This window comes from Strix aluco, chromosome 3 (genome assembly GCF_031877795.1).
Source record: "Strix aluco isolate bStrAlu1 chromosome 3, bStrAlu1.hap1, whole genome shotgun sequence".
In the NCBI taxonomy this organism is placed as follows: Eukaryota; Metazoa; Chordata; class Aves; order Strigiformes; family Strigidae; genus Strix; species Strix aluco.
This window is the reverse complement of record NC_133933.1, coordinates 47,265,567-47,284,252: the sequence shown is the minus strand read 5'-3', so window position 1 is coordinate 47,284,252 and position 18,686 is coordinate 47,265,567. Positions and strand designations below refer to the sequence as shown.

The window sequence follows — 18,686 nt, the reverse complement described above, 5'->3', positions numbered from 1 at the left end:
ATGCTTCATTTTCTGTCTCATCATTTTGAATGTATTATTCATAATAATAAATTTTTCACTAGGATATTAATGATTCATTATAATAGCAGTGATCTTGATGAATTCATTCCTGCTGCTCTGTTTTAAGTGAATCTTTTTAACAATAAAAATGTGCTGGGATGGAAGTGGTTGCAGTGCTAGTTGCCTGTAAGGCCAGAAAAATCTATTTAATGAATTTATTATCATTCAATAAGGTTGGATGTTAAATCTACAGTCTCTCTCACTATATAAAACTCCTGAACATTCTTGTCTTTAAGGAATACAGTGTAAATTTCATATTGGTTTCCTATGCTTGCTTGTTGATGCTGCTTTTTTCTCCATGTTCTCTGAAGCAATATTTATTCTTCTCATTCTGCATGAGCTTGGGGAAAAAAACCAAACAAACAAAACCCATGCAGTTCATCCTTGTTTTAATTTTTAAGGGCTGACAGTTTCTAGGATGAGCTCATTTGAAGTCATTTGGAGATATAAATACTGAGGGAGTCATAAAATTACTAAATCCTTAAAGCAGAGTTGACTGTAAATAAGAGTAAATAAAAATGTTTTACTTCCTAAAGTCTGTGTCCATACAACATTACTATTGCATTGTATAAAGAAGAGTGTAAAAAATATTACAAGAGGCATATGATAATTTGAAAAGGGTTCTAGCAGAGTTTTTGAGCCAGTTAAAAAAATTTCCCCTCATGTCTTTAAGGCTATTTTCCAGCTGTAATGGGATTGTGATGCACTTGAATGCAAACAATAGTGTGGCCATCTGAATTAGTCAGCTATCAAGGATGAGGTACCAGATCAAGCACCAGTAATAGGCCAAACACAAGTAAGAGACCTCAGCTATCATCCTAGACTTGAACTCTTGAGAATGCCTGATACAATCCCCTGCTTTTCTCCAATATCCTTCAAGATGTGGCTCCTGGTGGTGTAGCTGATGTTTTATTAGCACAGCTTATTTGCATGCACTTTCTTGCCCTGGGATCACTGAATAATTCACACTACAAAAATAATGGTCAAGTTGAAAATATATATTGATAGAATGCTTTGGGAACTACTATTAATACTTATCCCATTACAACAATAACACTGGCAGACTCATTGTGAAAATTGCTTAATGAATTTTATTTTCTTCTGTTCAAATTTACAACACAAGTGTTTCTTTGGAGGGTCATGTAAATTCCCTCAGCATCGGAGGAGAAGAGCAGACTTAGAAAACATCATACTAACAAAAGAAGGATGATGATAGTTAGGCTAAATTAGCAAACAGTTTAGTAAGCATTATCAGTTCACATGTGTTCGCATTTCAAAACTGTTTCCAAATTCTGCTTTCTTCACTTCTTTTGGAAGCAATCCATGCTTGTCAAATCACTTCACTGAGCAAAAATATCCTCTGAATTTCTTAGCTCTGCAAATCTATTGTTTTTCTGTATATCTTTTAAGGTGTTTGAATTTTACATAAGGAATTAATTCATATTTGCAGATACATTACAGCTTGGTTTTAGATTTGAGGTTTGTTTCTTTGTAGCAAATGGAGAGACATCTTTTGCTATTAAATTTGATATGGGGCTTTTCCTGAGAAGAAATGCATCTTATCACAAAATGGCATTTTATGGAATCAAATTTCAAAGTACAATTATATTTCTAAGTTTGTGAACGTTTTTGTGCATTGGTTTGGTCATTCTTACAGGAAGGGAGTTGAGTTGAGAGTTGGCTTTGTTTAGCCTACAGAAGGCTCCAGGGAGACCTTATAGTCACCCTCCTGTACTTAAAGGGGGCCTACAGGAAAGATAGGGAATGACACATTTTCAGGGAGTGTAGTGATAGGACAAGGAGTAATGGGTTTAAACTGAGAGAAGGTAGATTTAGATCAGCTATAAGGAAGAAATTCTTTACTGTGAGTTAAAAGTGGTGAGGCACTGGAACAAGTTGCCCAAAAAGGTTGTGGCTGCCCCCTCCCTGGAAGTGTTCAAGGCCAGGTTGGATGGGACTCTGAGCAACCTGGTCTAGTGGAAGCTGTCCCTGCCCAGGGCAGGGGGGTTGGAACTAGGTTGGAACTAAATCTTTAAGGTTCTTTCCATTGCAAAGCATTCTATGATTCTATATAGGCTAGCAAGTGCTGAGTAAAAGGGAAGAACAATAACTCCATGCTATGTGTTTTTGAGTACAGCACAGGAGGCTATTGCCCTTCTTTGCTGCCAGGGCATGCTGTGGGCTCATGCACACTTTACTGCTCTCAGGCCCTTTTCTGCAAAGCTGCCTCCCAGATAGTCAGACCATAGACTGAGTCAGAGGGTACTGGGTCTTTCTACAGTAAATGTACTCTTGATTTGAAATTAATTATTTGAGCCAGTGGATTGGATTGCAGTCATGAAGGACACAGAAGGAGGACTAGATTCTGTATTAGCGATAGCCTTGGAGAAGTCAGGGATGTGCCTTTGTAACAGTTCTTTTGAGTTCTACCAGGGACTGTTCTCTAGCTTTGACTGATAATGGGATAAAAGCTATTTTGCACTTTATGCTATTTTTATTTCGTTCATTATTTCAACTTGGGAAGGGAAGTAAGATTAGTTGCTGCACTCATTCTGTAAATGTAGTTTATCTGCTACTTTCAGGGGTGTAGCAGCTTCTTGATTGTTGCTCAGGGCATGTCACCAAATTCCTCAAAATGATCCCATATCTTCAAGAGCAAAATAATAGGTAAACAAGATGTCAGATCTAAATGACGCATAATGTTATTAATAAGACACAGTTCTGAGTATAAAACAATCGGGTTGGTACAAGATAAATGCGTGACTATCTCATCTCTATAGAGGTGTAGTAGCTCAAGTGAAAAAATAATTATATTTCAATCTTTACTGATGTCAAAGCAGATCTATCTCAAAATATATGTTGTTCTAGGGATAGGTTACACATTCCAAATTTATAAGAATATAAAATGTATAAACCATAAAAATTTTTAACATTCAAAAAGTTGCAACAGCAAAAATAACAAAACCCAAAGAAGATAAGCTTAAGACAAAATTTAAAATGCTTAGTTTCCTTATCTCATTCCATTATTTCTCCAGCAGGTCTTGTTAAATTTATAGCATAAATGTTAATTTCTTAAGTAAAAAGACGAAAATAAGGGCCGTGTGTCTGAGAAAAAGCAAAAAAGAACATAAATTTCTTGTCTGATAATGATCTATAAGTAATTTGGTTTCATCAGTGTTTGCTGTACTTTCAAATCTATTCCTTGTGTGGAAGATCATCCCTTTTATTAAAACAAGAATCATGAATAGTTAACTTATCTCGATGACTAGTGAGATCTATTTCTTTACATTTGAAAATTAGATTATTGCTTTTTATATATAAATAGATTGCTAATATGAGGAAGTCCATTCATTAGAAATGATGTTGTCTGCTATTGAAGTTATTTTTCTTTAGACCTAAATAATGCATGGAGTGTTGAAAAGCAAACAACCTGGCTCTGTGTTTTTAACAGCTCCTGAAAACTATGCTGGTCTGTGGTGCAGAGTGAAAAATACTCAGCTCTGGGCCAGTCACAAATGGGGTTTTGATCTCCTGTGAGCCACTGCATAGCAGAGCACTGAGAATGAGTTACGCTTTTCTAATGGCATAAAGTGTTTTTTTCTCTTGTTTTTATGGCAGGTGGTAAATTCACATACTTTAATTCCATGATGCTCTGAGGTATAGAAGAACTGCTTTACATCATTAAAAAGGACCGATAAAAATACTTTTTTTTTTCCTTTTTTCTTCTTGAGCTCGTAGCAATTTGGACTTGAGAGAAGGAAGGATAATATAGTGAGAGTTTTTGAAGATCAGAAAAAACCTCCCAATTTTAAACTTTTTTCTCATTTTTTTAGGAAGGCATTGCAATATGAGATCCTATGGTTTTCACTTTCCACTGAGCAGTGAATTACATTACATATAATAAGCTACAGTGCTGAGAGAAGAGTCCAAAAGCTTATTAAACTCTTAATAATTCTCTTTGTAAAGTGAGGAAGGGCTTCACATGATGCTAGGGCTTTGATAACTTTTTTCCATTTTTGCTTCTGAAGAGTCACTTTTCTCCTGTGGCAGGGCATGGTTGCAGCACTAGGGAAGGTTCTGCAGATTGATGCTGGACTGATGCGTGCCAGTCGGCTGGGGCTGTCTGCTCCGTGACCCAGAGCTCCATATATCAGTGATGTTTCGTTCTTTGTTGGTCCCTAGATGCTACTGTTGTGAGGGGTTAGAAAATAAAGCCTGATGGTAAGACCGGCACACTGTTTCTTGGCGCTACCAAATAAGAATTCTTTGTCTTTTCTTTGCCCTTTTTTTGGGTCTGTTTTCAACAGGTAAATGAATCAGCAGGAGATGAATGGGTGCCTATGCTGGAAGGGAAGAGGAGAATGGGAGAGGGAGGGTGGAGAAGGATGGTCATCTGGCACAGACAAGGTTACAAGAAAGCATGATTCTCTAGTATTTACACAATCAACTTCCATGGCAGCAGTCAAAATTCTATATGGATGTGTCTTAGAGAAGGGTGTCATCTGGAATGGTGGGTAGGGACACTGGCCTCAACTACTCCACCCTGATTGCCTATGGGAGAAAAACTCTTTTCTCCATTTGCCTTCCAGTCTGAAGGAAAGGATTACTTCCTTTTTTGTGTCCTTGTACAGCAAACACTTGAGCATGTTCTTAGTGGCCAACGCAAATAATCTTTCTAACTCCAGAGAAACTGAGTCTGAAACTCTTCCTGACAGCTTAGCAAAAGTACCTGTGGTGTGCACAGTTTTTGATTGTATAAATCCAAATGCATAAAAAAAGCACATAACGTCCATTAATATATGGATGAACGCAGATGCTTTTTGAGCAGTTACTGACATAATGAAATAAAATACTAAGTTTTAAAAAATTTGATTCACACAGACAAATCAAATCAGTTTTATCTGCTTGTGTTTGCAGAGGATTGTTCTGGGAATTTGCCATGTGGTAAGGTTTTTTGCTTTATTTTTGATAGTTGCTTTGATTCCTTTCTGTGCTTATGTTTCCATTGCATCCTTACAAAAAAGTCAAAAAAGACTGTCAGGGCTTTGGCAATGCTTTGTAGTTGCACCTCCAAGGTTGTTTTAATTGCCTTTGTGTCATGTTGCCGAAATGAATGTTCCTATTTAATGGCAAAGATGGCACTTCATTTTATGTAATCTTATGTTCAGAGGCCTCTGTTTAGCAGACGTTCACCAAGATCATTGATTTTAATAATTTAAATGAAGAGGTGGTAACAAATTTATGCATGCTTACACATTACTTGCCCCACTTCACATACATAATTTAGATATAGGTAGAGGAAGTCTAGGTATAGATCAGACAGGATTTTGTTCAATGAATCATTCTTTCCCAGTAAAATGCTTCTCTATAGAAGCAATATAAATAAGAACACAGTGTATTTCACTACATTTATATGTAGTTTTAAGTAATACAGAATTTATATAATTGTAAATATTTATTATTCATGTATATCATATTTAATTTTTATTCCTTTTAAATCTTGTATAAATCATCACCTTAAATGCAGGTGTGAAGCCATATCCATCAGACCTGATTGTGATCCTTGCAATCCCACAAACCAACAGAATAATTTCTTAAAATGAAGACTGAATAATTTATAATGAATGTGAAACACTCAGACAGTGAAAGACACTGGGCCAGATATCCATGGATATAAAGTGGTAACAGAAATATGGCTTTAAAACAGCTGAAAGTTGTGTGCAGTATTAGTAGGCATAATAATACAATTTAGCAGGTTTTTACTGTCATCTGTAACACAGGTAGTTTTTAAAAAGGAAACAAAATGTGTGATATTTTGCAAGTCATCACAGACTAAATGATGTAATCATAATATATCCAATCTAGGAAATCCTATTAGTCTCAATGTTCAGATTGTATCTCCTGTTGCAGCAGATATTTGGAATTTCAAATACATACAGGAATGGAGGATTATTGTGATTTTACAGAACTGTTTATTATCAAATCTATACATTGAGTTTTAGCTTAATGAAGGACTATTTACTACCAAAAAGGAATTAAAAGCTCTTCCTGTCTACAAAATGTACTTTCATAAATGTGAGTTTCTTTTTCAATCACACCCACTCATTTAATATTTAAAAGTATGATGTTACTATAGGCCAGTTCTCTGGATACATCTACCAATAATTCTACTTTGTTGGGGATAACTCTGCATGCTTAACATTAGTGATTTATAATCCACAGGGTTTTATTATAAGACTCAAAATGTATGGTGTACTTGCGATTTATTTTGTCAAAATAGATTTTAGAAATATTAAAGATTTTTATTAATAAAGCACTAAAAAAGAACCTCCAAAGGAAAGTACCGAATACTTACATACGCTGGTAGAGTGCAGGACATGTAACCTGAAAATGTAGCAACAAAAGCTGAGAGATAGAATCAAAATGATTTTGTAGTTAAGGGGAATTAATTAGGTGATGATAATACTCCAAATGATGGCACTGAATAAAAAAGTAGTATATATGATATGTATGCATATATTATGTCTGTTGTCAACTAACAAATGCAAGACAAATTTCAAAATGCTCATTTTATTTTTAATGTTAATGATTTGTTTCAAACTGTTAGTAACATAGGCCATCCAATCAAGAAACTTAATCCAGAGCTGTATAATTTGTTGCAGTTAACAAGCAAAACATGAGTTGTAATTTCTCCAGTCAAATATGTGGTTTGTAACCTTTATCTAAATGTCTGTTAAAAGCAAACAAGTAAACCCTAAATGTTTACAAAACCGCACATGATGGTGGTTGGTGGTGGGTTTTGTTGCATTTTTTGTGGTTTTTTTTTTGTTGTTGGTTTGTTTTTTGTTTTAATTGTAGTGGAACAGATGTAGAAATTCAACTTCTGGTATAAAATAAGTGAATAAGACCTGAAAAATCCCATTAAATCAGTTTACCTTTATAATTTATAGCCCAGTAACTGTTCAGGCCTCTCATTATTTAAAGATTTAAATATAAAAAGAAGCAGATATTACGCTGAAAAATCTTGTCTGAAATACAGCTGTGACACAAGCACCATGATGTAAGAAGGTCAGATATGTAGTGTACAATTCCGTAATTGGTTTGGTGAGTTTTCTACAGGCTTATGAAAACCTGCGTTTGCTGTGATTTAGCTTCCGAGTCCTGCCCTTTTTAGCAATGTTCCTGTTAAAAAGGAGAGCTGCTATTATTGCATGATGGCTTTATCTATTTGTATTTTGAACATTCTGTTCAAAGCAATGCCCTCACACAATTGCATTGCTGATGGGGTTTGGTGGTTGAGGTTTTTTTCCCCATTTAGTATAAAAGTCTTGGGACTCAATAATTTTGAGACTAGGAGTTAAGGACTGGAAGCAGATTATTTGCCTTCACTAAATACACAAACTGTACTAGAATACCATAAGAAAGTCCTTGAAAGATAAATAAAACGATACATAGAGCGACAGCAGAATATTTTGAGGTGGGAGTTCTTATTTGCTGTACATTCATGCCTGATGAAAGTTACAACTGAGAGCTGTTCAATGCAAGCACAGCCCTGGCGGCTTCGGGCTTGCTGCAATACCCTGAACATCATCATGATGTGCATGTTCTGCTAAGTCCTCTAGAACTCAGCATTTTAAGTATTTTCTCTGATGGGTTTAGAGCAGAATGTATTTCATTAGTTCACGCAGAGTAGTTACAGAGCAGTTGTTTGAATTTTAATTAGGCTGATACGGAGCTGTGCATCTGAAAACCTGAAAAAAACAGATTTATAAATCTGTGTGTTTCAAGCTAAGAACACATGAAAGTGCAAATGCTTATTTTAAGCCAGTTAGGCGAACGTTTGTCTAAAGTAGCAGTTTTAAATTAGCTATGCAGCCCTGCTCAGCACTTGAAGTCGAGTTATTGTTACTTTGTACTCAGTATTTGTAAGCACTGTTGGGCTAAATCTGGCTCAGTGGACTCCTGTGAGTAATCCTAGCCCAATGGGCTCTCGGAAGCTAGGATGAAGAAATCTGGCCTATTAATGAGTGAATCTGTGTTTCTTTGAGGTAAGTAATATCCATTGTATCTGAAATGAAACAAACAAAAGAATATTAAGGACTTTTGGTTTGTTTGTTTCTTAAGACTTTTTGAAACTTTAATCGTTTGGGCAGTGATTTTCAAGTTTCTAGGCTTTTCCTCCTGGTTACTTCCTGATGAAAATGAGGAAGATTTGTGCTTTTATAACAACAGAGGGAATGCTGTAACTTGCTATCATAACAAGTATTTTAAACAGTAAATTGAGGGTGTTAGTTTATAAATAGTCTGTGTTGGAAGGGGAAACTAGGCAAGTGGAAATAGTTTGGAAGTTGAAGATATGTATGTTTTGTGTCCCTGTGCTTGAAACCCAAATACAAGTTGTTTTGAGTAACTGTCCTGATGCTGGCAGTGGGGGTTTTCATACACAAATACAAGCATAACTTTATCTGGTTTCACAAACGGAAGAACAGTTGCTTTGTTTTGCATTAAAAAACAGAGACCAGATGGTAAAAAAAGTGATTATGATCTTAAAAAGTATGCAAAAATGCAGAAGGTCAGAGTGGGCTGCTTTTCCTGGGTGTTTAATTATTTTTGAATAATTGCTGGAAGTTTGCTGTTTGAAAACCTGTAGATAGAAGTGATGGATATGAAGTTGATACATGAACCATGAACCACACTGATGCCTCCAGCCTGTTTTTTCTTACCAAACCAACATGTCTGTAACAGCTGGAGGATGGGAATAATACTGTGATTTCCCACAGTATGATTAGTAGTTTAGAAGGTCCTTCCTCTCAGTCTTTTTTGGCTTGGCCTTTTCAAATCCCATTTATAAGCCAAAAGGAGTTTTACGGTTCTCTGTACCTCAGTGCAAGGTTCTTGTAAAGAAGTGATGGTGTGCAGTCTACTTCTGTACTGCCTTCCATCTGCTAGTTGCAGAGTTGTGTGAGCTGGAAGGGGTTGATGCTAATGTTCTCCTTAATTGACTGTGAGATAGTTTTTCTTGTCTTACAGAAAGTGATATTCTTGTAAATGTAGTGAGCCCCTGTGAATGGTACTAATCAATGTTTTTGAGCTTTAACTCTTTCCTCCCTTCTGGATATAAAGAATGTATTTAGGAGGGGAAGTTTGTTCCATATTCCAGGTATTTATATTCTTCTCTTGACATATTTAGAAAGATATCACCCACAAAAACATTGCCTTTCCACGAGAGCTGACTTTTTACACACCATTAAAAAAAGCATAGGAAACGAATGTCACTGGGCTGATTTCAAAAGACTGATACAGTCTTTCCTTAACAATCCTGCAAACTCTACCTCTATCCCATATCTAAATGTCTTTTAATGGTAACAAGCATCTAGGAATTTCAGGTTTTCTTGGTGTTTCTCCAGGTATTGATCAGTTCTAGGTGCACAGTGCAATGTTTACAGCTGGTGATAAGGCAATAAATGAGGGAAATATGAATCAAAATCAGTAACAGCCATCACTCAAATGGCTTTAGGTAATATAGGATGAATTAATTTAGGTAGAATGGCCAAGGTGTGTATTGATCCATTAAAAGTCACGTCAGGGACAAGTTATTTCTATATGAAGGAAAATGTCAAAGCTCTGTGACATTTTGAGTACTGTGAGAGAAAAAGAAATAGGCACAGCACGGGACTCGCATGAGACGGTTGGACAGGTGTCCTAGAAAGCAAACAAACATTCCGCTCAGTGCAATATGAAGTATGAATGGGCTTGGCAAGAAACCGTTTGAGTGCTGGTTATTGAATAAATTGGAAAGTCCAGTAATACAGAATTTCTTTCTCCAGTGTATAAATGAAGTATTAAGCAATACAAAAAGATCCATAAAAATGAAGTACAATCGCAGTGAAGTCTTATATTAAATAAGAAACATGCCTACTGTGTTTAGCTATTGTGAGAATAAAGTTTTAACATGCTTTGAGTGCCATATTCGATATATGATTTGGTCAGTAGTACACTAACAATTAGTTTGACCTGTTTTGGCTGATACAGTTGCAACTCTGTGTACAGATTAATGACTATAAAAATCTCACTTTATAAACTCAAAATGTCAAAAGAATTATTTCCCATTGTGTACGTTTCCAGCTTATTTATCATGCAGGTTAGCTGTACCTGTAGTTCCCATTAAAGCTCTTATTTTCACATACACAAAAACCAAATAATTCTTATTAGGATTGTTTTATTTCTATAGAAAGGTGGATTCCTTTTAATTAAGAGTTCTAGTTATTTTGAAAAATTCGCAAGAATGTGGATTTTTGTTTTTTTAAGAAAATCAATACCAAACAAAGGCATTTGAAATCCCCAGCATAGACATGCACATTAGTAGAGGAGTGGAACATCTTTGCTTGGTGTCCTGGTTTTGTGTGGGAAATCTGGGTCCAGCACTCCAGCTGTGCCCCCACCCAGCTCAAGAAAAATTAATTCTATCCCAGCCGAAACCAGGACACTTGGTAAGGTGAAAGGTGAGATATTGGTAAAACAAAATTGAAAGCAACTAGAAAATAATAAGTGGTTGTGCATAATAGGTATCTGCAAAGGTCTTAATACTGTAGTTAATATGTGATGTCAAAATGTGAAATTTTGAAAACGAGGAACTTGAATACGGTAAAAGAGGACTTCAGGTTGGTGAATGATTGTGACAGTTGCATGTAGGGGTGATTATATAGAAACTTCTTGTTATACTCCTTCCTTAAATGTGTATTTAAGAGTAGCAGGAAAAGAGTAAAAGTCCACATAGTTTGCCAGGTCCTTGAGACTGGCTTTCCTGCCTCTGAATTTTTAAGCTTTATTACTTCTTGCATAATTCACTTCTGAGGCAGGTGCGTTGTTTGCTGGGAAATGCACGTGGGTGTTTCTGTCTAGATGGTACTTTGTGCTGGTGTGTTACTGAATGATAAGCAGAGTCTCCTTTAAAGCAGCAATTGTTTGCTTAACAGCTTAGTAACAGTATTTTGGCACCTTAGACCAAAAAAGGATGAAATCTGAATCTTTAAGAAGCTGAACAAATAATCACTAATCAGTCTTCCAAGCTTTTTGATTTTGTAATTAACAAAGGTACACAGCAAAATGAGTGTTTATTGTCTACATCATGCAGTGTATGCTCAAATGCAGTGCCATACACAGTCAAGCAGAGGCTTTGTACATTTACAGCTGAACCACAATTTCTGAGTATACATGGTGAGATTTTTTTTAAGTAGATATTTATGCTTAAAAGTAGTATTGCACTTTTTATGAGCAGTGAAGCTCTGACAGTGTATGTCCCTAGATCCATGAAGAATTTCTTCGCAGGTAGCCCTTGCTCTTAGGACTCCTCAAGTCTTTCTGTCCCTGACCCAAATATCTGCTGGAATTTTGCTAAGACTACAAGAATTTAATCATCAAAGATATATTTTTTTGATTGAACAGCTTTCAATATATCATTCTCTTTGATTTGCTTTACATTACAGCAGTGAATGTGTATACCTTTAAAGATAAATATATAATTTTTGATATAATTGTTATTTTAAATCAAGTAAATCAGATCAAAGCAGTCTGGGGTGCAAAATAATCTGGGGAACATTACATCCAGCCTGAATCAGAATAGACATACTACCTTTAAAAGACATATAACAAGAGGGACAAGATGAATTAAGGAACTGAGGTATGGTATACTATTCATCTTCATAAAGTGGCTTTGTAATTTACTAATTTTTTGCTAGCCAGTAGGGGCTGGCACACCTAAATTTGAATAAAGCATATCTAGCTTCTGTAATGCTGGTGGAATAGATGAAAATTCTGTAGGTGGTTGCATTTCATTTGTTTTGAATAATTTTTTTTTTAATTGAATTAAGCACATAAATGAGTATTGACACAAAACAGAATGTATGCATTATTAATTTTAGTTATAACAAATGATTTATTTTACATATGTGTAAAGAAAATATAGACCATTAATATGCCATTTAGTACTGTAAGTGCCTAAGTGCATTGTTGCATCTTGCCACAAAGGATTTTGATAGCTGTGTATGCTTTGCTACTTTTAAACTGTGTTGCCCAGGAGAGAGCTGATGATGCATCTCCTTGCCTTTGTTTAAGGACAAGTCAGAGGTGACTCAGAGCATAAATTCCCAGTCCCCCATTCCAACAATATTTGATAGACACCAATTTTCCTGGTTACACAGGTTGACTCTTGACTTCAGCATCTTAAAATGGAAAGCGTAATAATTGAAAACTTACAATAAAATCCTTAGAATTTAAATTTTGGTGTCCATTGTTATGTTTTATAGTTGATAGCTTATGAGTTAAATAAGCAGGTTTTGCTTCTCTTAGACATAATGTTTCACGTTCACTGAAAAGTGAATGAATTGCTCATTAGAGATGGTGTAGGGTATTCTGGAAGGGTTAGTATTTATATTTATTTGGATTTCATTATTACATGTTATAATTCCACTGTGAAGATTTCAGCTATGGGATAAACTTAACAGTAAGAGAATTTCTGCAAATAATGTCCTACTGGTTATTATATGTGGAGGTAAGATTTCTACTGAGACAGGTCAGGCCATGTCAGTTATGACAGCCACAAAAGACGTGCACTTTTGCCCCACGTGTTTGATCCCAAAAGATTATAGGATTCCTACTTTGAAATATGGTTGTTGTAATGTGCATGGTTTATTATAAATCTGGTCAGAGATTAGGAAGATTTTCCTTGGGTGTCTGCTATGCTTTCCAGAAAGGGGCAAAATAGTATTTTATAAAGATCATCTTTCTGATGCTGCAGGAATCAAAGGGAGCTGCTTCCTCTTCTTTCCGGGTTCAAAAGCAATAGTACCCTCCCAACTGATAATACCCTAGATTTTTTCATTACTTGTTGCAGTGGCTACAAATACAACATAATCTCTAAGAATAAAAGGGAACTGTAAAGTTTTGAATAATACACATAAGATTAGCATAATAAGGTAGAATTTGCAGAATCATCATGAAGTTAAACAAAAACTGTTTTGTTAATTTGGATGTGTGCCTAGAATCTCTGTAGCACTGTTGATCCTATGAGATTTTTAAATTTTATTAATTAGCATGGAATTTTCCTAATTGCCTTAAAAATGAACACATTTACACTGCATTAGGGTGATACACTATTAGCTAATGTTCATCCAAGCTTCTGGCTACAGCAGTGTATGTTGTCATGGCTGTTGAGTTGATTGACCTGGTTTATCTATCGAGGCTGAAATGTAGTTATACGGCTCCTTACACAGTATCACTTTTATCTGTTGCTAAGAGTTTTAAATTTTCAGAGAACAGATAAAAAAGAGAAACAGCTCTCAGTAATGTAGATATGTTGGAATTATGTATAGTTAGTTATAAAGGAGACCAGAGGGAGAGATGGAGGATAAGAGGAAAAAACCTCTTAGCCTTTTTTAGAGATGAAATGTATGAGGCCCTGAATCTGTAAAGAAAGCAAACATCATACTGGGAATTACAACTTCCAAGCAGTTAAGACAGTCTGCTCTGTTAATAACAAGCTGTTGTGGTTTAACCCCAGCCGGCGACTAAGCACCACACAAACACTTGCAAGACTGGGGGGGAAGAGAATAGGAACAGTGAAAGTGAGAAAACACATGAGATGAGATAAGAACAGTCTAATACCTGAAATAAGATAAAATAGTAATAATAATAAAAATGGTAATGAAAAGGGAAATTACAAAGTGAGAGAAATAAAACCCAGGAAAGACAAGTGATGCAAATGAAAACAGTTGCTCACCACCAACTGACCAATGCCCATCCAGACCTCGAGCAGTGGCCCCCCTGCCAACTTTCCCCCTAGTTTTCTTGCTGAGCATGATGTTATATGGTATGGAATATCCCTGTGGTCACTGGGCTCAGCTGTCCCAGCTGTGTCCCCTCCCAACTTCTTGCGCACCCCCAGCCTACTCACTGGTGGGGTGGTGTGAGGAGCAGAAAAGGCCTTGACTCTGTGTAAGCACTGCTCAGCAATAAGGAAAGCATCTCTGTATTATCAACACCGTTTCCAGCACAAATCCAAAAGAGAGCCCAATACTTGCTACTTAAGAAAAGAATTAACTCTACCCCAGCCAAAACCAGCACATAGCCTCATGACCCTTGACAGCTCTCGGGGTCAAAGTTGTTTCCAAAGAGCTAAAACTGAAAAAGTGTAACATAAAACTCTGATGTTGTTTGCAAGCATAAAATAAAAGAATATAATTGCACTTATGTAACAGCCTAAGTAGAAATAGGTTTCTTATGGATTTTTAAAGGAGATTGTGAGAGGGGAAAAACCCAAGAAGCTGTTTCCTTCTGAATGTTATACCTTCAGTTTGTACAGCTTAAGTTTCAGGTAATGCATTTTTCTTTGCCAATGAACTGTTCCACTGTGACCAGCAGATGACATGCACTATCTGAAAATAAGACAAGGGAAGGATTTTGGTCTTCACTGTTGTGCTGACTCATAAAAGCTAGTAACTCCTTGTGATAAGACATAGACTAATGTAGATGAGTGTTTCTCTTTGATACATCAACAAAAAGTATGCTCGAGACTTTTTTCACTGCTGGGTTTGTCAAATCTAACACTTCATTTATGAGAGAATTCTTCACTCAGAAATGTGGATAAAATAGGGAAACCTTGTATATGTGACCACAAGAAGAGAATCTTTTTAAAAAATCAAAACAATCAGTTGCTTAGGTCAGATTAACAAGATATAATACAGGTGATCTGCATGTGGCAACATAGGCAAACATCATGATTCAAAAGAAGCACTGAGGACCTGGAGCTGTCTTGTGTTCTAGGCTTTGAAAATTAATTGATTGCAGTGTATTTGGGTCTGACCTCAGTTGTACCACTAGCTGTTTTTCCCTGTGTTGGTCTCCTTTTCCCTTGTTTTTTTATTCCAGACCCTATTCTGGTTTCATTCTTCTGGTATTCCTGTGAGTTTTTCATTTTTATCCACTGAAACAGCTGTCCTGTGAACCAGGAATCTTTAGAGATTTCAATTGTTAACAAGAAACTTTTCACTGTGTGAAAAATGACATTTTTCAGGAAGTAGAACTTGACTGGATTTTCAAAGTTTTTCCTAGAAAAAGTGAAGAGCATACTTGTGACAAAAGGCCACTCCGTTGTCAAAACCGTTCTTCTAAAAACATGAGGGCATTACAGTTTTTAGATATAGTAACATAAAAAGATTTGAATGTTGAAAACTTCTCTGCTTTTAATGGAAACAACTGTTTCAGATGGAATATCCTGTAAACGCCTCATACAGAAAGTGATGGCTTCAGATTGTAATAGTCATAAACAACTGAAAGCAAGTTTTTTTCACAGGAGGTGGCCAGGCAGCCTTCATGGTCTGCTAATGATAAGCATGCAGCAGCTTGACATTGTTATTGAAGGGTCCTCTCTTCTAGAACTGAAACTGTGAGACTCATAATTCATTCTTTGTCTTTTCTCTTTTGGGATTTGGTGAATATGATTCATCCTATTTGGCTGGTGGGACTTGTCTTCAGAGCCATGTATTTCTGTCCTGGGTCCATCTTTTCGATGACAAGCTTGAAAACATAGAAAGCTATGCCTTCTAGGTAGAGTCCTAGAAATGGATGTTTTTACTTGGTAATATTGAGTCTGTTTCATCACTGTCACCAGACAGAATCTCATTTAAGTAGAAAGGACTGCCAAAAAGACTGAGATGTATAAATTTAAATGTAACTTGAAAATAGATGATGGATTCAGTTTCTTTCAGGCTACTCCCACAAATAGGGCTGCAGATGTTTTGCTCAAATTCTATACTAGAATTAATTTTCTGAATCTTCCTACTTGGATTCTCCAAGTTAGGCATCTAATCAGTGTGCTAATTTTTAAAATTTAGGAACACCCACATCTCATTTTTTTGACAATGATGCAAACTGTGGATGCTTTGTAAATCAGGTTGCTTAGGTGGGTTTTTGGGCACTGATGTGTGAATACTTAGTGTACAGTTAAGAGATGAAATACCTGCAAGTGCATTTCATTGGGAATTTGGTTCGAAAAGAAATAAAAATAACCATAAGCTTAGGAAAACAACTAGGAGGCTTGCAAATAACTAGGAAGAGAAGTAAAGCTGAGGTAAAGCTGCTTATTCTTAAAGACAGAATTGTGTTTGCTGGTGCGATTTATTATTCTTCAGTCTTGTACTAATATTTATGACAGGCAGAAGTTCAGTTTACATTCACAAGATTATATGCATCATATTATATGAGCAGGTCATACGTTATTGTGGCTTGTTAGCACTGTGTGATCATCACGGTAATGACAGTGGGACTGAGTTTTGCATCTCAGCCTCTTGCTTTCATTGTCATCACGCTGGAGTATGGTATGCTTGTAAATAATAATTCACTAAAAACTGAAATGGTACGTAATGAATACATCCAGTATCCATGATTCAACTGTGGGTTGGACTAGAGCTAGAGATATTTTTAAATAGCATTTCAAAAGCTTTACTCAAAACACCTTTTTAATAAAGGGTATGATTATCTAATTTGCAAATCTGCTTCCCACAGAGTAAAGCATAATTTACTATGCAAATATTACTACAGAAAATTAGTGTACACAATAAATATAGTTAAAACATCAGGAAGAATGAAGAATTCTCAAATTTTCTAAATAATCCAGCAATTACTCCAGTAATAGATATGCTTTAAAAATTGCAGATGACAATTACATTATTTTAATTTGTCTAATTTTGCTGACTGTGCTATTACAATGATGAAGGATCAATAGAAAAAGTTAATAGAAATTTATTATTTTTCTCCTAGCAGTACTGAATCTCCTTTTGAAATTTAATATTCAATTTCTAGTTTATTTGTGTAATAACCTATTTTTTTTATCAAGCTACTTGCATATTAGGTTGTAATTATGACTGACTAGATTGTCTAGGCAAGGAATTGACAAGAAAAATCTTTTAAACAAGAACTAGCAGAGAAAATCAGTAATGTTTTAAGCTCTGAGAAACACTGGAGTTGCTGCTTTTTACTTTTTAAGTCACTGGGTGTATTTTGTATTAAAACCCATTAAAACCAAATTGATTTTGCAAATATGTCAAAAATAAATTGAAAATAAATTGTTTTGAATACTGCCATTGTTTATCAGAATTTTCCACTGATCTGTTAGATTAAAGATAAGTGATACAGAGTCCCTGGACTGTCCAAGGACCACATTACATATTTCATCACAAAACAAAACAAAAAACCCCTTTTGGAATATGAACTATTTTTCTGTGCCTTCGTTTAGAAAGTTACTGCAGCAAAGTTGATTACGATAAAAATTGGTGGAAAAGAAGGTTGAGGATTACCAACATGGTTAGTTATGTCTGTTGAGTCATGTGCTTTTGAACACTGATAATTTTTGGGGGTATAAATTGTGTTCTGCTCTCAAATTAAAGATTTATTATTACCATTAAACTGTTGAAAATTTCCAGGTAGTTACAGATTGTTTTGGTATTTATTAAAAATGCACTGGTGGGTGGTTTTTAGACATGTAGGAAAATACCATCTTTAAAATTCTTTCTTATTTAATAGTGTATTCATAGTCTAGCAAAGCAATCACTAAAATACCTGCCTATACATTTGACCTATTCTCAAAAAAGTCTGTTAATGCAAACTGATTGCTACAGATTTTCCTTGCAGCCCCTACCACATGCAGTCACTTAGCAGAATAGGAACTAAAAACTACTGTGAAATTTTCATGAAGATACCTTTTGACAGGGAATATTAGGCTGCCATATAATGCAGAATACCTTTATTTTTCATATTCCTTCCTCCGTCTGTATGAGGTAATATGAGAGATAAGGTAGATAATCAGAGGACTGCCAAAAACTGTGTTTTTCCTTTCTCATTTCTATTTTATGCTTTGAATAGATGGAAAATGCACTGTGAATAAATTTTTAGTATATTTAAATGAGAGTTTAAATATTATGTGGAATTATTATTTTTGAAGGGGGCTATTCAAAATAGAAACCTTCAATCTGTGTCTGTATGCCAGCCTGAAGCCTTGTCTTGTAACTCCAGAGCTTTAAAAGCATCAGCATTAAAATGGACTGTATAGGGGTGAGCAGAGCTGTAACTGTCTGAGCTAAATACGTTGGCAGTTCTGCATCTGTCCCATGTATGTCTATGTTGTTGTACACTATTGTACACTGTATGCAACCATGCCTGTTGGATCTTCAGTAGAGCAGATTTGGGTGAGAAACTGCTAGAGAGAAAGAGTCTGATACGCAAGCATCAGTAGATGCATCTTTCTTCAGCTCTTAGGGGAAACACATTGCTTGCTGAGTGCCACCGAGTACATAGGCATTCAAGTAACAGAGATGAGGTGGGATAATGTGCTCTCCCTTTTGTCTTGAGAAAAAGAAACTGGTTCTAACATTTTGCTAGACTGTAAGAAGAAGGTGCCTCTCAATTAAAGCAAGATGATCTCATACGGTGCTCCTTTATTACTACTGTCTGGCTACTCAGTGTGCCTTACCTAGTATGAGAGTAGCTGAAAAATGTTCATTGGGACTTCATTCCTCAGTTTTAATGGGGAAGGAAAAAAAATGTTCATGGCTGTCTTAAACATAAAGGAGAAT

General features: G+C 35.7%; 1 protein-coding gene across 14 annotated transcripts in view; it reads left to right on the top strand.

Moving 5' to 3' along the window:
• RYR2 (ryanodine receptor 2) overlaps positions 1-18,686 on the top strand; it is a 441,630-nt gene that overhangs the window by 114,754 nt on the left and 308,190 nt on the right. The window lies entirely within an intron of this gene.